Below are 18,415 nucleotides of genomic sequence, written 5' to 3'. Positions count from 1 at the left end.
TTCGGTACATGAGTTAGTTACAAATTACAATGACAAATGATCAAATTAAAACCACGATAGAAGGTCCCACGTACATCAGATTCGTTATCTAAAACACGTAAAATGTGGTTGTATGGTTTTGTATTCTGGCCACATCAAACTCCTCCCTTAGATGTTTCTTTAATAATTATTGTTATACCGCTTGATCACTATTCAAGTAATTTTCAAAATTCAAGCAATCAAACTAGGTGATTAGGTAATTTTTTAAAGGAACTTGATTCTCTAAGCTTCTTCAAATATTTTATAATTACATTAATACTTACGATTATTGACAAGCCAAGCGCTCATACTTAATTTATGGACCTCTAATAGTTGTTTTCCCGTGTTATTTAGTTTTTCTCGCCAAAAGACGAGACGGTTCTAGTGATGGGAGTATTGTTTTTTCTAAGTAATATAAATAAATAGAATAATTGGACCGACTTAGACGGTACCTGGATTAGACTTTACTGGTTAGATTATGATTGGTTTGAACTGTGCTAGGTTCGATACTTCCGTGTACTCAATTAAACTAGTTAGTTATGAATTAGTCCAATGCTTGATGGAATATTACTAAAAATTGGGGCCATTTAAAAATGAAATAATACCCGAGAAATGACATTTACTAATATAATTAACGGTGTCACCGACGGTGCGTTCGTACAATATATTGTAAAAACTTGTCAATTAAAGCGAGTCCGACATATGTTTCTTCAGAATATCTGCGTTTAATGTCGATTTTATCGAAAATGTCATCATCCCGTTATTAAAAAAAATACTTCAGTGTTCACTAACATTTTTTTTTGTTTTGTCTGTCCTAGTTTTAATGTATATTATACACACACAAGATTCGTGAACGTCTCGATATTGGCTTGATAAAACAATAAAAAACGTACGAGTACAAGACGGTTCCATACCGGAAATTTCCAAGTGCCTGCACTTGGATCGACCCATTCCTGATAATCGTTTTAGCTTACATTGTTTTTCGAATTAATATAATGTATGAAATCCTGATACGATACGACTAAATCTTGTACGACACGTGCGCTACAATGTATGTTACAACTTGGCTTTCTTTGGTCGACTTATAATCGTTTGGTAGCTTTAAACAAACGACGAATGCAGGTTTATAGCATGATACGTCGCACGACAGTTTGATTAAGTGTGTTCAGCTATTGGCATGTAAATAAATAAAAACAGTTTACATGTTATTCGCTCTTACATTATAACATGCGTGCAAAGTAAAATGATGTACCAACGATAACAATTCAATGGATGCGTAATCCCAATGTGTTGCTTATATAACCATAGTGTATTAGTAATTTAACTACAAATTATAATTATTAGTGTAAATTATATTATATAAGTATAAAAAGAGTAAGAGACGAGAAGACAAGTATAATCGTTTAATTCAGTCAAGAAAAATCATGCAAAGACCCAATTTTGCATTTCAGCACTTTAGTAAAAATAGAAAGTATGTAAATCCTTGAATTATTCGTAGCCCCCTCATTATTTACTGAGTAATATTTTATGTTGTTCAATAAATATTTTTGCTTTCGACAACAAAATTTGGAATTATCCAAGACAGAGATAGGTGGCAGAATGTCGTGTGGGTGGCCAAAACTCATTGAAAGTTAAAGTAAAAGAAGAACAAGACAAAACTAAATTTGACTTTCCAATTTTTATTTTCTAAACTACGTGGTAAATAAAATATATTTTTAAAAAATGGGTTATTTTTGTTAATTATTTTATGTTAAGTAACGTTTTTATTTTATAAATTATAAATAGAACTAGTGGACTGAAGCTTACAAGGACTTTAGATTCCAAAAGTCAAAACTCTCTAGTGACGCTTTAAAGTCCAGCAACTAAAATGCGTAACCCCCAGAACTAGTATTTAAGCTAGTAAGGATGTATCTTACTTTTTATACTAATGTATTTGTGTGCAATGACGTTGTTAGCTTCGAATTGTTATTTAAAGCGATATATTTTGACATTTTACATCCAGGGAAATATTTTTCTAACGTACTTTTTAAATACTGTCCTCTAATTGACTTAGACTCGTAATCCTAATTGTGTGCAAACTAAAATTAAAAGGTACTAATTATGAATATAAGTCAACAGTAAATGTGAAAGTTCTAGTGGTAAACTACCATTACGTTTTATTGTTGAAATATTGATAAATTTAAATTTCCTAATGACACGACAAAGTTAATAAATACTAGCTAGTATGGGAGTTTAATTTTATTATCATCATCTTCATTTTTATTATTAATATTATTTCCTCCAGCAATAAACATATAGTATGTAAACAGTGAAGTATAGATCGACTGTTCAAAACGTACGATAGTATAGTACCCGCCGGTGTCAATGGCATCCGACGGCAATGTCAAATGAAAATAGGTAACGTTTAAACAAGTGTAATGCGTTTTCTTTTTTTTTACGATTGCTATTAGCAATTACCTCAAGTGCTTTATTCTCGACTGCTTTGGAGAGTTTAAAATATTTTTTTTTATCTTGAATATAATGTAATGGTTTTATCATAATCTCAGTGTAGGGCCATGGGATTATTGCTTTTGGATAATTTAAATATAATTCTTAGAAAGGGAATGTAACGACTGTAGGACTGTATTTTATTAGATTAATTTAATTTCTTGTTATAATATAATTTTTTGCTAATTGGACCTAATGAAATGGTGTGACAAATTTAATATAATAACGCGGACATTAAAGTAGTTTAAATTTCACTTTTTTGTTTTACATTTCTTTTGACGCCATCCGGATTACCGACGATAATACTTGGTAGGAAAGTACGTTCAAACGAATGTTGATCATTAATTACGAGTAGTATTTGCGGGCGTTAAAATATCATGTCAATGTATGACAATGATAGGTATGCTAAAATTTGTTTTTTTAAGAAAATTTTAAAATTATGCTAAACAATTCAACCCCCTTTATTTGTTAATTGGGAGTCACTTAATTATAATACAGAACTAGTTAACATTTGAAGAAAAAAAACTTAGTTAATATATCGTTAAGTAATTTATTATTTTTTTTAACTAGTATGAAATCATTTCTTATTTTTTGTTTGTTACAGATTATCATCATAATTCAAGCACTACAGGAATGAGCTAAAGGCATCTTCCGTATGTGGTGAGCATCGCCGAGTACCCAATCGCATGCAAGAGCCTCGCAGTTTCCACAGACGAACTGACAGCGTTTTTACCATCGAACGCCTTCGTCATACTCAGAGGTCGGTTTATACTTAATTCAACGGTTCTTCTAAAATCTAATTATGTAAATCGGTTCTTCTCGATAAAGCTCATCGAAAGTATACAGTACCTACTGCGTGTAAACCGAAATTTCTGGTTTTTTGATAATTATTGTGTCAACTGTTGCTGTTTATGTGTGTAGTTCGGTGCTCTTCTTTTCTTTTCTTTTAGTTTTGATATAAAATGGAAGAAATAGAAGATATTTCGTGAACTAGTTTATGACGCGGCGTGCGACGCGATATCTAGGTTCGAGTTGGCTGTCAACCGGTTTCCAGCGACGACCGGTGTAATGATAATTAACAAAAGTAGAAGTTTACTTAAGTGGAAAATTTAATTATCGGTTCTAATCAAATTACAGAGGGGAAAATGTACGATCTTTGTTTGTTTTCTAAAATCTCTCTGGTTTTTCTTAGTAAAGACGTTGATTTTTATATGAATCCACCAAATAATAATCGCAAACAATTAATTATACTAATATAGTGTCTCCAGGATACGCGCACTCAATGACAATAATAATTTTACAAGTGAAAACACTTGTATTCTCGCATTTCGCGACAACGTTTCATTTATTTCTATAACTGTGCAAGTTTATATATATATATAATATATATAAATTTACATTGTTCTTTGGACAATTCGCCTCGCCAATTTTGTTTTTGACTACAATATTATACACTACACACGTAAGTGTCAACAAGATGCTATATACCTGACACCGCAAGAACATAATAAACACACGGCGCGGCGTACACAGACAGAGGGCGGTAAATGTTGGTGGGTGTTGGCTCTATATACTCAAAATGTACATAAGTAAAATAACCAAATGAATATTGGACGGGATAGAGATAGACAATGGGTGAGCTTATGATAATATATTTTGATGATCGTGGTGTGGTAGTCAAGTTCCGTTATACCATAACACACACAGATCAAACCTGTATATATACATGCATATGTCATATCCACATTATCGTTGATGTGACTCATTGGCGAGGATCAGAGACAGCCATTGAACGCCTTTACTACAAGCTGCGACCGTTTAAACTTCTAATTATATTTTAATTCAAATTCAACTCATTATTCAAGCCATTTAAGTCCTGTTTAATCATTATTTAAACTGTATTCTGGAATCAGTTTTCACAAAAACTCGTAGATAAATAGCATAATATAGTGTACATTTTTCTGGGTAAGATGTGCCAGAAGAATTAATTTTAAAAAAGGTATTACAAAAATTACATTGAAGTATTACATATTATACAGTAAAAAGTAATGACCTGGTTTTGGTTTTCTGGGGCGTCTACAGCAATCAGATTTTGCAGCGTTGTCAAGGATTTTAATATAGTTTTTAATTGAGTATTTGTGTTTTTCAAGAGAGAGAGAGAGAGAGACAAAACCATTGTATGCTCGTGTGACCGCCGTTATTGTTAATTATTAATTCAGTCTGTATTTTCTATTTGTATTTTTTAACTAAAAAAAACAATTCTCAATCATGACGTGTCGTAACACCGTCGTTGCGCCTCAAGCACTTCAAGGAGAAACGAAATGTAAATAAGTTGAAAATTGTAATATTATTATGTATACGCAAACGTAAACACATTGTAAACTGTTTTAATTGAAATTAAAAAAACAGACAATGGAAGGCAATTGAATTGTATACAGTAGCCCGTAGCCGGACCTTTATGAATAAATTGGACGTTAGGGCAAGTGGAACCTAAAGTTGTCACAGCTAATAAATATAGTCGTGTGCCGATGCAGGAACACTATTTTCCATAATAATTTATGGTATTTCAACTGTTTAAATCGGATTTTGTTATTATACTTGGGAAATATAAAAAAATGTCTCGTCATTTCGTCAATTTCTCTCGATGACTCTATACAGTCAATATAGACTTTGGGTTTCTCTTTTATTAAACTCGATCCAGAAACCAAAATAATTAAAACAGCGTAACGTCGCCGCGCCGGTGTTATTGTTTTCTGTCATAGGCATTCTCTTAGGTTTCTGGTATTTAATTATGGTTATTTTTTTAATTGTTTTTTCTCTTAAAAAAAACCCTTACCTTCTTATAGTACGAGCAATTGAATTTAGTGTAATTGTTGAGATTCATAGAAGCTGTTTTGAGTGGATTATTCTTGGCTACATATGCCCTACGGTTTGTATACGTCGATGTTAAGACTGTTGTACGAATAACTAGTACAATAGTTTCTAGTGAAGTTAAGACTAACATTACGAGCGTTAACGTCTCTGTATGTACTATGTAGTAACTCCTCTCGTGGCCGATACACACGTCATGTACACGTTTCTTTGCTTCAATTTAGGTGGGCTGTGTTTAACATCAGTGTGAAAATAGTTATTATAGCCGTGAACTTGATATTAAACGTGTCATGTAGTTGAATTCGAGTTGTATGACGTATCGATAGCAAACGGGTTTAAATGCGTAAATTTACAAAAATAACATTCTAGTTCAATGGCGACTTGAACTAGAATAACGAGTAATAATTTTGTGTTCAATGAATGTAACTTACATTTTGTAAGTCAATGCATCTAGTCTTCGTTCTATACCAGTATGGATGAATTCCTTGCAGATAAATAACGTATAAACAATTATTTTTTATTATTCCTGAGTTTTAAGGACTTTTCCCTACAGCTTTAACAATTAAGCTGAAAAACTATTTACTCGTTTGGTATTTGATTTTTCTCTAGATATTTAAATTTGTTTTATTATTAAGTACTTAAGAAAACTTGAAATCACAGAAAGACTGCCTTTTAATAACTAAATTATTTTATTTTCTATGTATCTTATATCTCATACATTGGTAACTGAGTTATGTATAAAGGGTATATTTATATGTAATTTCTATAAAAATTGAAAGTCTTCCAATTAGTTTTAAACACGCATAAAATGTGTCACAGTTTTAAAGAAACCTTGCACTACATACACACAGCAATCAAATGATGTGCAGTCGTACTGGTTTTAAGAAAACCCTGTTTATAGACTATACATTTACACAGACAATCTAGATTAAGTGTGATCAATAATGTACACTCAAACGTTGTAGGATTTCTACCAAAATATCTATTAATTACTATTAATATGATTAGAAAGGTACCGTTAGTACAAATAGTTAATCAGGAATGGGTAAAGAAATCATTAAACAAAATAATAATTACCAATAGATATATTAATCATCGGTAATTAGACGTCGAATGAAATTTTTACAGTAGCGCTATACTGCTTTTAATAATTATTACTAGATGTATAATTTATTGATGTACGGCCACCTTAAATCAGTAAAGAAAATTAAAATTAAAAAATAAGATAAATAAATTGTATGTGTGTACAGATGTAATCATCATCAACCCGATAAGTGACTTGGTGATTTTAATTGTTTGCTTTGTAACAAATGGTTTTTCTGGAAACAATTTGTTTTTTTACTTCTTTGAGTTACAAAAACGTACAAAACTTAATAAAGACCTTTCAAGCACACAAGTACACCGCATTCTCCTACTATTTTGCACATATTGATTAAATTAAATGTAAAACATATTAAATGCCAACAAATAAGACACGCACGAAGACTTCCTTATACACCAACTGCAAAATACTGATTATATTTATATCTTACACAATATCGAAATGTATGGGAGATCATCGGCCCTTTGTCACGACCAAAGCGTAACAACAACGAAGAAAGGCGTTTTCCCATTCTTAGATATCGATATACTATACACATATTTAAATGTTTGTGTTTTACATAACCTTATGGGCAGCTCACGTTTTCAATGTCGTTTCCACGTGTCGTCCTTGTTGGGCAGAGGAACGACCGCGATTAGATATTATCTATATTATAACTATATACTCATAAATTGTATGACAGTTATCGAAACACTCGGACAGCTATGATATCAGATATACACATTGTATAGGTTGCCAACAAGTGCTGGAGCGCAAAGGAGAGAAGGTAAATGAAAGGTCGAGAACTGGGAAGAAGGAAAAAATTATAAAAAATAATATCGTAAACCCTTTACACAATCACTACGTAGCTTTATTATTCCAATTTTTTACAACTTATGAACAATATTTGATGTTCCAATTAAAAAATATCAAAAAAGCAAATAATATTATGTTGGTAAAGAATTCGGGAAAATTCTTTTTGATAAATGCATTAAGTAGGTTGTTTACCGCAATGGCAGAAATTTGTGAATCAAAAGTTAAATGTTAAGACGGTCTTAAAATTAGCATGATGTATGGATAGACTTCAGTTGGAACTTCAAGTAAATTTAAAGTTAAGCGTAAGGAAAGCTTAAAGTTGGTATGCAACAATTTTATTTTAATAATATAAATACCAAGGCCAGTAATGTTTTCCGTCTATTTTTATACTCGCATACTGTTATTTAACGAGTGCAGTTAAGTGAAAAAAACTGCAGTAGCACGGTGGATACCAATATTAAACTGAATGTGCTGCAGAAGGCGTTGCACTCGGGGAGGCCAATATTAAAACGAGTATTTAAAAAAATAATAAACCATTAATAATGCTGTATATAATAGTATACATCTATATCCATCCGATACCGTTGCAGTCACGGTTCCATACTCTATGTGTATTACTACCCAAAAAAAAAAATATATATATATATAAATATTAGGTATATCTACTGCACTGCGACCACTCTCTCTTTCACGGGCAATCGTGAACTTGAAAAAGAAAGTGCGTATACTGCACATACACAACACACACTTAGTATATCTACCCCGGAGGCGCGGGTATACGCCTAAGGTGTTGTTCGCCTCTGTGGCCGCCTAGACCGGTATCTCACTTTGACTTCTTACACCCGTCCGTCACGTATATTACCACGTTTGTGTGTACTTATGTGTGAGGAAGTGTGTATTTGTTGTAATCCGATTTTCGTGTGGGACAATAAAAGAAATGATCATTATAATCTATAATAATATTCCTCTTGCCTTGCCTTTCAGCGATCAACACTGGACAGATTATTATTAATGTTTTGTTACAAAAGAGTCGACTGTTACACTAAGAAAATAATATTAATGCCTTAAACTTATACATGTGAGTGCGTGATAATAAAACTTTCGTAGTGTTTTGGCCCAGGCGCAGTTCCTGAAGATTGCCCGTGGGTAACATATTCTCCGGCGTTCACTTTCTACATAGGTTTTGTCGTTTTTCGTTATTTCATTATCATTATTGTTATTGATATCAGCTTCGTCGACGTAAGAGAAATTTTGTAATTTATGCCTTTTAGATTTAAGACTAATGCGTTCTCATCCGAAGTTACTAGTTAGAAAATCAATATTAATTATCGCACATCTTGTTAGTTCATCTCTCGTCGAACATCTTGTTCATTACCTTTCTGTAAATCTTTGAGCAACTACATAGAAAATACTTTATAATGAAAAAAATAATTACACGATATTGTATAAATAATATCATGAAGACCTTCATTTTTCTTTAACGATTGCAATTTTGTAGTTTATTTTTGACATTTTTATACTAAAACACACACAGAAAATCGACAACGGTTATCATAACGAAAAAATCAGCTGATTTATCTGATAAGATAAGAGAGAGTAAGAGATTAGAGATATGTCTTTACTTTGGAACACAACCCGAAAATGGACACCGACATCGAAAATTCATCCTTATATATATCCATCTATATCCTTATATCCTTACATGTCCTTCTTATGAGGATGGGAATGGGGATGGGGATGTTATATTTATGTGATAGTATATAGGAGATAGGGGATAAGAGATAGGAGATTAAAGATAAGAGATTAGAGATGAGGGTTGGGGTTGGGGTGGGGGCATATATTATGTTGTATTCACAATGTTCAAAATATAAATGAATAATAAATTCAATAATTTAAGGGGCCAAATTCTCTATGAATTGTTTTAGGCCAGATATTATGAAAACACTAAAATATTAGCCAGAAACTTGATGTTTACTAGCCACCTTAGATACATAAAAATGTATCCTGTGGTGTTGTGGACTCGTACGCAAGCTGTTAAAATATAATATGTAATACATATGTGAAAACCTTTAATAGAGCCTTGCAAACATTCTGAAATATATACAAAAACCAAACAGTCCTAATACAGATATATGGGAAAGTAGAGGATGCAAAATAAAAAAAGGAGTAAGGCAGGGGTGTATTGAAGAAGCAATGAAAGAACTGAGAGCAGAAATACAGAAAGGAGTTAGAATAGGAAGAGAAATGGTTACTGTCCCAAGATTTGCGGACAACAGCTTTCTGCGCGGAAAGTGAAGAAGACCTACAAAATACCCTAATAGCAATAGATAGAATACTAAAAGATAAGTATAAAATGCAATTGAACAAAAAGAAGAAAAGTTATGGTATGCAGTAAAACTAACCCCGTCCGACTCAACATAAATATTGACAATGAACAAATAAGACAAGTGCAACATTTCACATATCTAAGAAAGCAAATGAGTAACAGCAGGACAGCACAGGCGAAAAGAGCCTTTCAAGAAAAAAAACATATATCAACTACTAATAGCGTCAGCCTGGAGATAAAGAAAATTCCTAAAAAGTTATATATGGAGTGTGGCACTCTTTGGATGCAAAACCTGGACAATCATCTCAATGGAAACAAATAGGTTAGAAGCCTTTGAGATGTGGTGCTTCAGAAAAATACTTAAGATACCATGGAACGAGAGGGTAACGAATGAGGAGGTACTAGATAGGATAGGGGAACTACGGTAATTATGGAAAAGTATTCAATCCAGAAGAAACAAGATGATAGGGACATATTAAGGCATGAAAGCCTACTAAAGAAAATAATTGAATTGTGTGTAAAATATATTATTTTTAATTTCCTTTAATAATATCGCATGAATTGGCTATACATGTTCATAGACTACTAAGCATTTATATGTTATACCAATTAGGTTTTGATTTTAAACAATGTAGTTAATACTTATTGTAATAAAATATTCTATGTTATCAAAATATTTACAATCATTTCAATTATTTTGTAAATAAATTCATTGTAGTAAAATATTTCATTTCAAAGTATTAGGCCTACAACTTTTGTTAAACAATAGTACACAATTATTGACATCAAGAAGAATTTCAGTCTTGTCACATCCTTTGTTACTTCCTTCGTGATTCCTTTCTTGTTATGTTTTTCCACCGTGACGGGCGACGGTCACGTTAAGTATTATTTCTGATTTATTTTGATTAAGATTTTATGTTGAAAAAACAGCAACGCGCACTCAACAAATTTCTTCATGTTACTGACAATTTGATGATCGTTTGCTGGGTTGCAATAGCATGCGTATCACAGTAGGATTTTCAATAATTGCATTATAATCATTAATCTCGGATTGTGACGACATTAAATGTAATTACGAACAATGGCACATCATAACCTTATTTTAAAGACAAACTGGCAAATACTTCGGGACTTATACAGGCGGATGCCACCGGGTGATTAGTATTTTGGAATAGGTATTATAGTATTATTTATGGGATGGTCGACAATTAAAATTAAATTCCGTATTGTGTATCTCCTCATCAATTGTGTGAAAATGTGCTGATATTGTGCAACTGGGATGCAACAGCGTTCTCACACCTTGAAAACCACAAAACACAATAACTTCACCATCAACCGACACCATCTGGCTACTATTTAGTGTATCGCTCTACCGACTGTTGTATATCATATAATAATTGTGTTGTATGAATGTTGATGTATTAAAAATAATACATGAATTTCAAAAACAATAACAATTAGCCGTCATTTGTTTGATGTAATACATACTTAGTAGATTTTACACATCATTTTTATAACATTGATTGTCAATTATTATTAGAACTTTCTTATCGTCCATTGTTGTTAGTTGTTACGTAGATTTGAACGCATACACATGCACCATGTAATAGATTACTCGTTGTAATAATCTTAGTTACCCATATATCATAATTAACAATATAATGAAAATATTTTCATTACCTGTTGACTGTTGATTCACACACACATAGCAACCTAGAAACTGACTACGGCCAAAGTGTAAATTTACCCTATTTTTGGGGTTTTTCCTTAATAAAAAAAAAATTGACTATAGATTTTTGAGAAAATTGTATATGTTATAGTTCCATTTTAGATCCGCTTTCAATCTAATTTTCAGATCTAAATCTCTAAAACTTTGCTTGAAAATGTGAAATAAAGAAAAAAATTCTATCCCTATTCTAGGGGAAAGGGTTTATTTTTTTGTTTTGTTAATGTTTATCGATAGTAATATGTTTGAAGAACAATTCACATAAATTTGGAACTTTTTCGACTATTTTTAAAAGTTATAGAGCATTGTAATTTTAAGTTGAAAAATTTGTAAATTGTTTGGGTGTTTTTCTCGATTTTGATTGGGGAGGGGTGACTTTTTAAAATTTTTGGCCAGATAAACTACTTTTCAGGTATGATTTCTGATCTATAGAATTGCTACACGAAAAATCGGTTCAGCGGTTTACGAAATATCGTGGGTCCAGACACAAAAAAAAAAAACACATTGTTAAAACAATACCGTCTCAGCTCCACACCAATGCTAAAAAGATTAAAATTACATATCCCACTCAGAGTTATATTTTATAAATATCTTTATACTATGTACAATGTACATTGTACAACATATCAACAAAAATGCCTCAAAAAAAAAATTAAAAACCCGTTTAAACAAAGTAAAATGGTTTCTTACTTGGTTTAATCGGTTTTTTAAAAAGATTGTTTTTTCGAATTACGGCATTTTTGCTTAGGAGGGTAGTATATTATTCAACAATTGGAGGTCGACGAACGCGTTCTATAATAAAATAATCTAATAATATCAAACGACTGCGTATCATTTTACCGACATAATAATTGCTAATTTGATATCTTCCATTTTAAAGGTTTTAAAAATGAACATTAAATAGTTAATAGACGCAATCAGACATTTTTTCGCAATTATTATTTTTATGTATCACTTACGCTCAATACACACGCATTTTTTTCACACACTATTGGTGTGGTATCATTCAAAATAGAAAACGCTAACGACGTCCAAAAAAAATATCATCAAGTGTGTTATGTGTACAATAATATTGTACATATAGTATATATATATATATATATATATAAATAATAATGGTTAGAAATCGTACATTTCCCATATTTTATATGTAAAGAAAATTTAACAATAACAATAACATATTAACTATATTATATTATTTACACCAACTAGTGTTTGCACTTTTTATTATCCTACATTATGAATTTCCCCCGCAATTCGGTTTATCCGCTTATCGACGGTGTTGTTCAGACAATATGTAAAAATGTAAAGATAGAATAATAATGTAAAGATACAATAATATGTATTCTATACAGTGGCACTTTCACACAAGATGCTTCAAATACGCTGTATTGTAGTTGCGTACCTACATAGTACTTATAAAGTGGTCGGTGCTGGGAAAACAAATCAAATATAAAAATGCATATTGTTAACGTGGACGATGAGCACCTATAGAAGCCGTTAAACAAATCGATTATGACAAATCACGGTTCGATACACTTTCTTAACGACTCACTTCTATCGAGTGTTTTTAATACGTATTAAAATTCTTTTTTTCTTAAATTTAATTATTTTAGAGAAATAGTTCTATAAACGCATTATAAATAATAAAACAACTGGTTGGATTTTTATATATTTCTGTTTTTTTTTTTTTTGTAACAGCAACCACGCTCGTCAACTAGTGCATAATCTGATGACCTATGAGAAGAGTTCAGCTTTTTTAGCGCTGTTATTATCACGTCATTAGCACTGTGTAATATATTAGCTGTAAGTATAACCGTTTGCGTTGAAAGCGAATGTGAAATTGCTATAGTAGAGACGCGCCCCGGTACTAATCAAATAATGTAAGATACAATGAAGGAGGAAAAAACTTCTAACAATGTTTTTAGAAAATCATTATCCGCTTTTTACAGTCTCTTTCTCTCTCGATAATTATAACCCGAGTCCTAGGACGCTAATAAATCAAGTTTGTTTCTTCTTGCTGCAATACCAGCAATAACCACCGTTGTGTTTAAACATGTGTTTAAACATTTTTTTTAATAAAACTACAATATGATGTACACAATTGTGTGTTATGTTATTGAAACGAAAGTCTCATATACCAGTCACGAGGGCGTCGTGAATTGACGAATGTCATTTTTACTCCTCCTCTTATAAATTTCCTGTAAAAGTGATCATAGCAAACGTAAGAGGTTGTTTTGGGAGTGAATACTTTTTTTCATTTTTACAATATTATAATTATTATTATTGAACTATAGTTGTTTGTAATCACAAAAAAAAAATAAATACAAATTAATAATAATTTCAGTAATAATTTGACATGAACCTACACGGTCGAGTGTTGTAAATATAAAATAATAATAGCCCATTACTCGAATGTTGGTGTTTTTTTTATTTTATAAATATATGTTTTCGATTTACCCGCGGGTCATTGGACGGCTACCGTGCAAAGGCAGTCGTCGGTAAACGTACAATCTACATGGAAGAAGAAAGTTAAGCCTATTTATGCGCTGTATACATCTTATAAAATAAAATAATAAAAGTGGTTTTTTCCATTGTTTATTGATTGTACGGGCAATTGCACATATGACATACCCGCAATTATTTTGAACCGAACTATAACGTGCGTTCGACTCTTCCTTCATGTTTTTTTTCTCTCCCTATTTCAAAATCGTTTACTTCGTCTCTCATTAGCTTTTCCTACTGCACCTCAGAGTCCACACGCGATTCCTTAGTCGTAGGTTTATTTTCCGTACTAAGATATAACTAAACGGTTTGTCTCTAAGCGATTGTTTAGGTCGTGTAGTAATTATAACGATTACAATATTATTATTATTATTACAGAAACGAAAACGTTTAAATACGGTTCGTGTAATAGCGTGTGAAATGCAAACATTTAAGAAATCCTAAGCGTTTGCATTCCAAATGATAACAACAGTTAGACCAGAAGTTTCTCATTAATTTATTTGCCGAGACAATGTGAGAAATTGTAGGCCTTACGTTTATACGCGGTCGTGTACTTATTACATAGTGTTATAATAATGTTTAGCAATGTTTTTTTTTAATTTTCTGATTTATTACTTTGTAAAGGAATAGACGAGTTGGTGTTTTAGATAACGCCTTAATCCTGTATGGTTACTTATGAGTTATGAGTTACATATTAAAACAGAACTTTTTTGGAAATTTTAAAAACAAGAAGCTCGGGGTATCAAGAGTGTTTTTTAAGAACTCCATAAGAATCCTGAAATTATGGTCCTAAATATAATTTTAATTTTTGAAGATCACATTAATATCTCGGCGAGTACTGAATGTCGCAAACAAAAACTGTTGTGCTGTCAACAATAATTTATTATTCGCCAATTTAATTCTTTCGGTTTTGACAATCGTTTGCATCGTGTTATAGCTGGACTACACGGCGGCGGCATACATGTCAAATACATAATGACTTTGACCCGACTTTATCTAACAAAACATAATTGTTTTTATTGTTGTTATTATTATTATCACACTTCGCGGGAACATCATTAAAATATCTTGATCGATCGGTCGGTTTTATTTTACAACATCCTTATGGTGTGCCTTGTTGTGCAGACAATAATAGTTGCTATATCACTGCGTGGATGATTTCAAACAGTCGGCTTATCGTGCTCATCTACCCGGTCCGACGTCGATTCGATCCCAAGAAACGGCAATTAAACGATAAACAACTGAGATAATAATTAATATAATTAAACGCGGAAAATATCACTATACCGCGGTGATTCCTCGATTAGAGTCGTATCAATCAGTAAGTAATCCCAACAAGGCATACATTTGGCGTCCGCCTTCACTCGTTCCTTTAGGTCTTGCCTGTTGTTTATCTTTTAATTTTTTAGACTAAAAATACTTGCGGTTTTCTCATACTCGTGTTTAGTGTCTACAACTTATGTTAGCATTTAACCGCGTACTTTGCCGCTTTGTTTCTGCTAGTACTTTGTCGTCGACCGTGTAGAAGTATTTTAATGATATTATTTCTTTTTTTTTTTTGCTACAGGTACGCTAAATTCGTGAACAGAACGCACGACTGCAGAGCAAAGGTGTAATCGAAGGTAATATTTTGCTTCTTCGTAGAGTACTATTGCCATAGTACTTAACTAGGTATATGGGATGTTAATGGTTTTTAAATGAGGAGTACGCGCGGGTGTCCTCGGTTAGGCGAGTGGTCGTTTTTGAATGCGAAAACAGTATCTATAGTGTTATTTAAGGAGTATTTTTAAAAAAAATGTAAACTTCAAAACCAAGACTACAGACGGACTTCGCACCGATTGCATACGACGGAGGCAAGCACGATGGCGTCGAACGTTGATTATCTATGTCCGCCACCTCTTAATATTTTTCTATATTATCTCTTGTGTTATATTGCGTAACGAGTAAGTCCAGACGAATTCTATTGCTCCCGTCTCCGACCCACAGCAGTCACTAATCGACAAACCGTGGAAATCTTTCCAAACACGACCGGTGTTTCCGCTCGCGGATCGTATACAGTATGTCTCAGAACAACAAATGCAGCGCCGGTGGGTTGCATTTCCCTTATTAGCCATTAGGCACGATAGACAAGCACCTGTTTGTGATCTCCAATTATTACCATGTCCATAATAATAAAGACACGTAGGGCCGAAACACCGTTGTAGACCTCTATAATAAACCAATTGTTTAAATCAGTTGAATTTCGGCTGAACCCGAACAACGAAAATTAAGCAACGCAGCAATAATTCGGGACACACTGTACATGATGATATATATATATATATATATAATATACATGTATTTTTTCCATAATCCTATACACACACGGTTTGAATTTACTAACGAGGTATCCAAAGTATACTTACGGATGTGTGCCAATCCAGAGGACTGTAACAGCTGCTGTGCGTGGTTGAGTGGGCGGTTAGTCACGACCGAGGAGGGGACACCGTTATATTGTTATTCGAGTAGGTACGTCGATCGTGGTTCGGTATTTCAACTCTATCCGTCCATTTACATAATACCTACACACACATACACAATACTATGTATTATAATTTATAATAAGTCTGAAGTCAACGGGCAGTCAACGACCAATTGCACGCGCCAAATTATTATTATTAGTATTAGTATTATTATTATTACTGTCGCCGTTATCTAGAAAGCACACTGAACAAACGGCTGTACTCGTTGTTTTTTGGGCTATAGCGTTTGTTAGTCATGCCTTAACGTTTTTTAAGAATAAACCGGACGAGACTTGTATAATTTATAGCACTAGGCACGTACCGAGAAACCGTAAGATAGTCTATGGATGTATTTTTATTTTTTCGTTTGTAACAGTATAATATCTAGTACAAAACGACAAGCTTCAATTGTCACAAAACTTTAGGCAAACAAAAGTTGAAATATTAATTTTTTGTACTTGAGCGCATATCTTTAAAATTAGTGACTATAATTAGAAATCAGATCAACGATATTTAAATAGTAAGCATTTTTGTCTGATTTTTACACTGAATAGCGTTTGTCCCTTTGAAGAACTGTGGTATTCAAATTATATCACTTAAAGATTTAAATTTACTACCTAGTATTTATACTGGTATAACATAATATTCTATCTAGTGTTGAATGTTATTTGTGTTTATTGTTAATAACTATGTATTGATGTACCGGTTTATTTATATTAAGTAAAAAAAAACGATTTTTTTTTTTAAAAGGACAGGCGTAAACACCGTGTGCTTTTAAACGTTCTACTAGAAGTAAATACAGTGTGGTCACTTGTTTGAAGGTATTGTAAATAGTTATACATTTGTAATTGAATAATACACACTCAAGACAAAAGTGAATCTGTAAATGTTATAGAAACCGTTTACATGTCTATACATTATTTTGTATATTAAAAAAACTATGGCAAAATCATGTTAAGGAGTATGTCGAATTACATTTATTTTATAAACATACTACATTTTTCAGATTATATTGACTATTACTTAAATTCAGCAAATTATTTAAATTAAAAAATTGAATTTTTGTGATGTTCTAAGTCATTATTATTATTTTAGTATCTAAATTTTATATGTTTCTTCTACGAAAAAACTTAATAGTTGGGCAACCATTTAAATAGTTAGCTAATAAGTTTATAGCAATAATAAATTTAGGGTAATAATTAAGATAGCCTTCTGAAACTATTAAATGAAAAAATATAGGACAAAATTAAATCAAAGATACAAATTTTTGTCGATAAAATGTATATCGATTAGCGCAACTAGATCAGAGGAGGCTAAGGAAGCTCAAACCTTTTAAAAACTGTGAAAGCTCCCTCAGAATTTCAGTAAAAATTATAAACCTTATTTGGGGCTGTGCCTAATTGGTTGCTGACTTTTTTTTACAGCGTGAAATAGTTTAGAACGATTTAAATTTCTCTAGCCCCCCTCTAGTTGCCTTAATTATTAATAAACATTTTTTAAAAAATTCTATTCATTGTTGTATTTCATATATTTATACTATTAAGTATACAGGTCTTTATAATTGCATGATAATAAAAGAAAAGTGTTAGTTAAATAATAATAATTGAGCTACTGCAACTGTTAGTGCTTTTTAGGAGTTAACATAGAGCTAGGTCATATTGTTATCACTTATCAATATGATCATAGATCAAAATTCTATAGATAGGTAAGTTGTACACCAGAATATCGGTTAATTGTGTTATTTTGTTCGCGAATACACGCTAATAACTTACAATAGAGGCTTGACAAATCTGAGTCGTCCTGAGGAAAATGTAAAGGCAATTTTTTTGACAATTATAATTTAGGTTTAAATATCTTGAAAATATAATACTCCGCGTAAACCAAACTGATGGAATCCATTAGTCAGTCGTTTCACATTGGATTTCTCTTGTCGACGGTCAATTAGCTGTGATATAAACATTAAGTACAACATATTTTTTATGCTAATCATTCCACGCAAAATGTCGTCAATCGACCGGTTCGCCTGCAATAAAGTTTATACGTGCGATTTATTTTATTTCAGTTGCCTGCATACAAAAAATATT

The 18,415-nt window shown here is 32.1% G+C and overlaps 1 protein-coding gene across 2 annotated transcripts in view; it reads left to right on the top strand.

Annotated features, from left to right (window-relative positions):
• The window catches only part of LOC126838447 (uncharacterized), a 57,986-nt gene that overhangs the window by 19,008 nt on the left and 20,563 nt on the right, over window positions 1-18,415 (top strand). Inside the window, exons 2-3 of one of the 2 annotated variants that reach the window (XM_050572856.1) lie at window positions 3,110-3,265; window positions 15,398-15,452. The gene's annotated coding sequence lies outside the window, so the exon portion shown is untranslated. The remainder of the gene's footprint in view (window positions 1-3,109; window positions 3,266-15,397; window positions 15,453-18,415) is intronic. The other variant, XM_050572855.1, reaches the window with a different exon arrangement.

The sequence above is a fragment of the Adelges cooleyi genome, unplaced genomic scaffold (genome assembly GCF_023614345.1).
Source record: "Adelges cooleyi isolate 19-005CV unplaced genomic scaffold, UGA_ACOO_1.1 ACOO_flye_CR_arks_rails_tigmint_CR_PRNA_30, whole genome shotgun sequence".
In the NCBI taxonomy this organism is placed as follows: domain Eukaryota; kingdom Metazoa; phylum Arthropoda; class Insecta; order Hemiptera; family Adelgidae; genus Adelges; species Adelges cooleyi.
The sequence above is the reverse complement of the archived record's forward strand: the minus strand, read 5'-3'. Positions and strand labels throughout refer to the sequence as shown.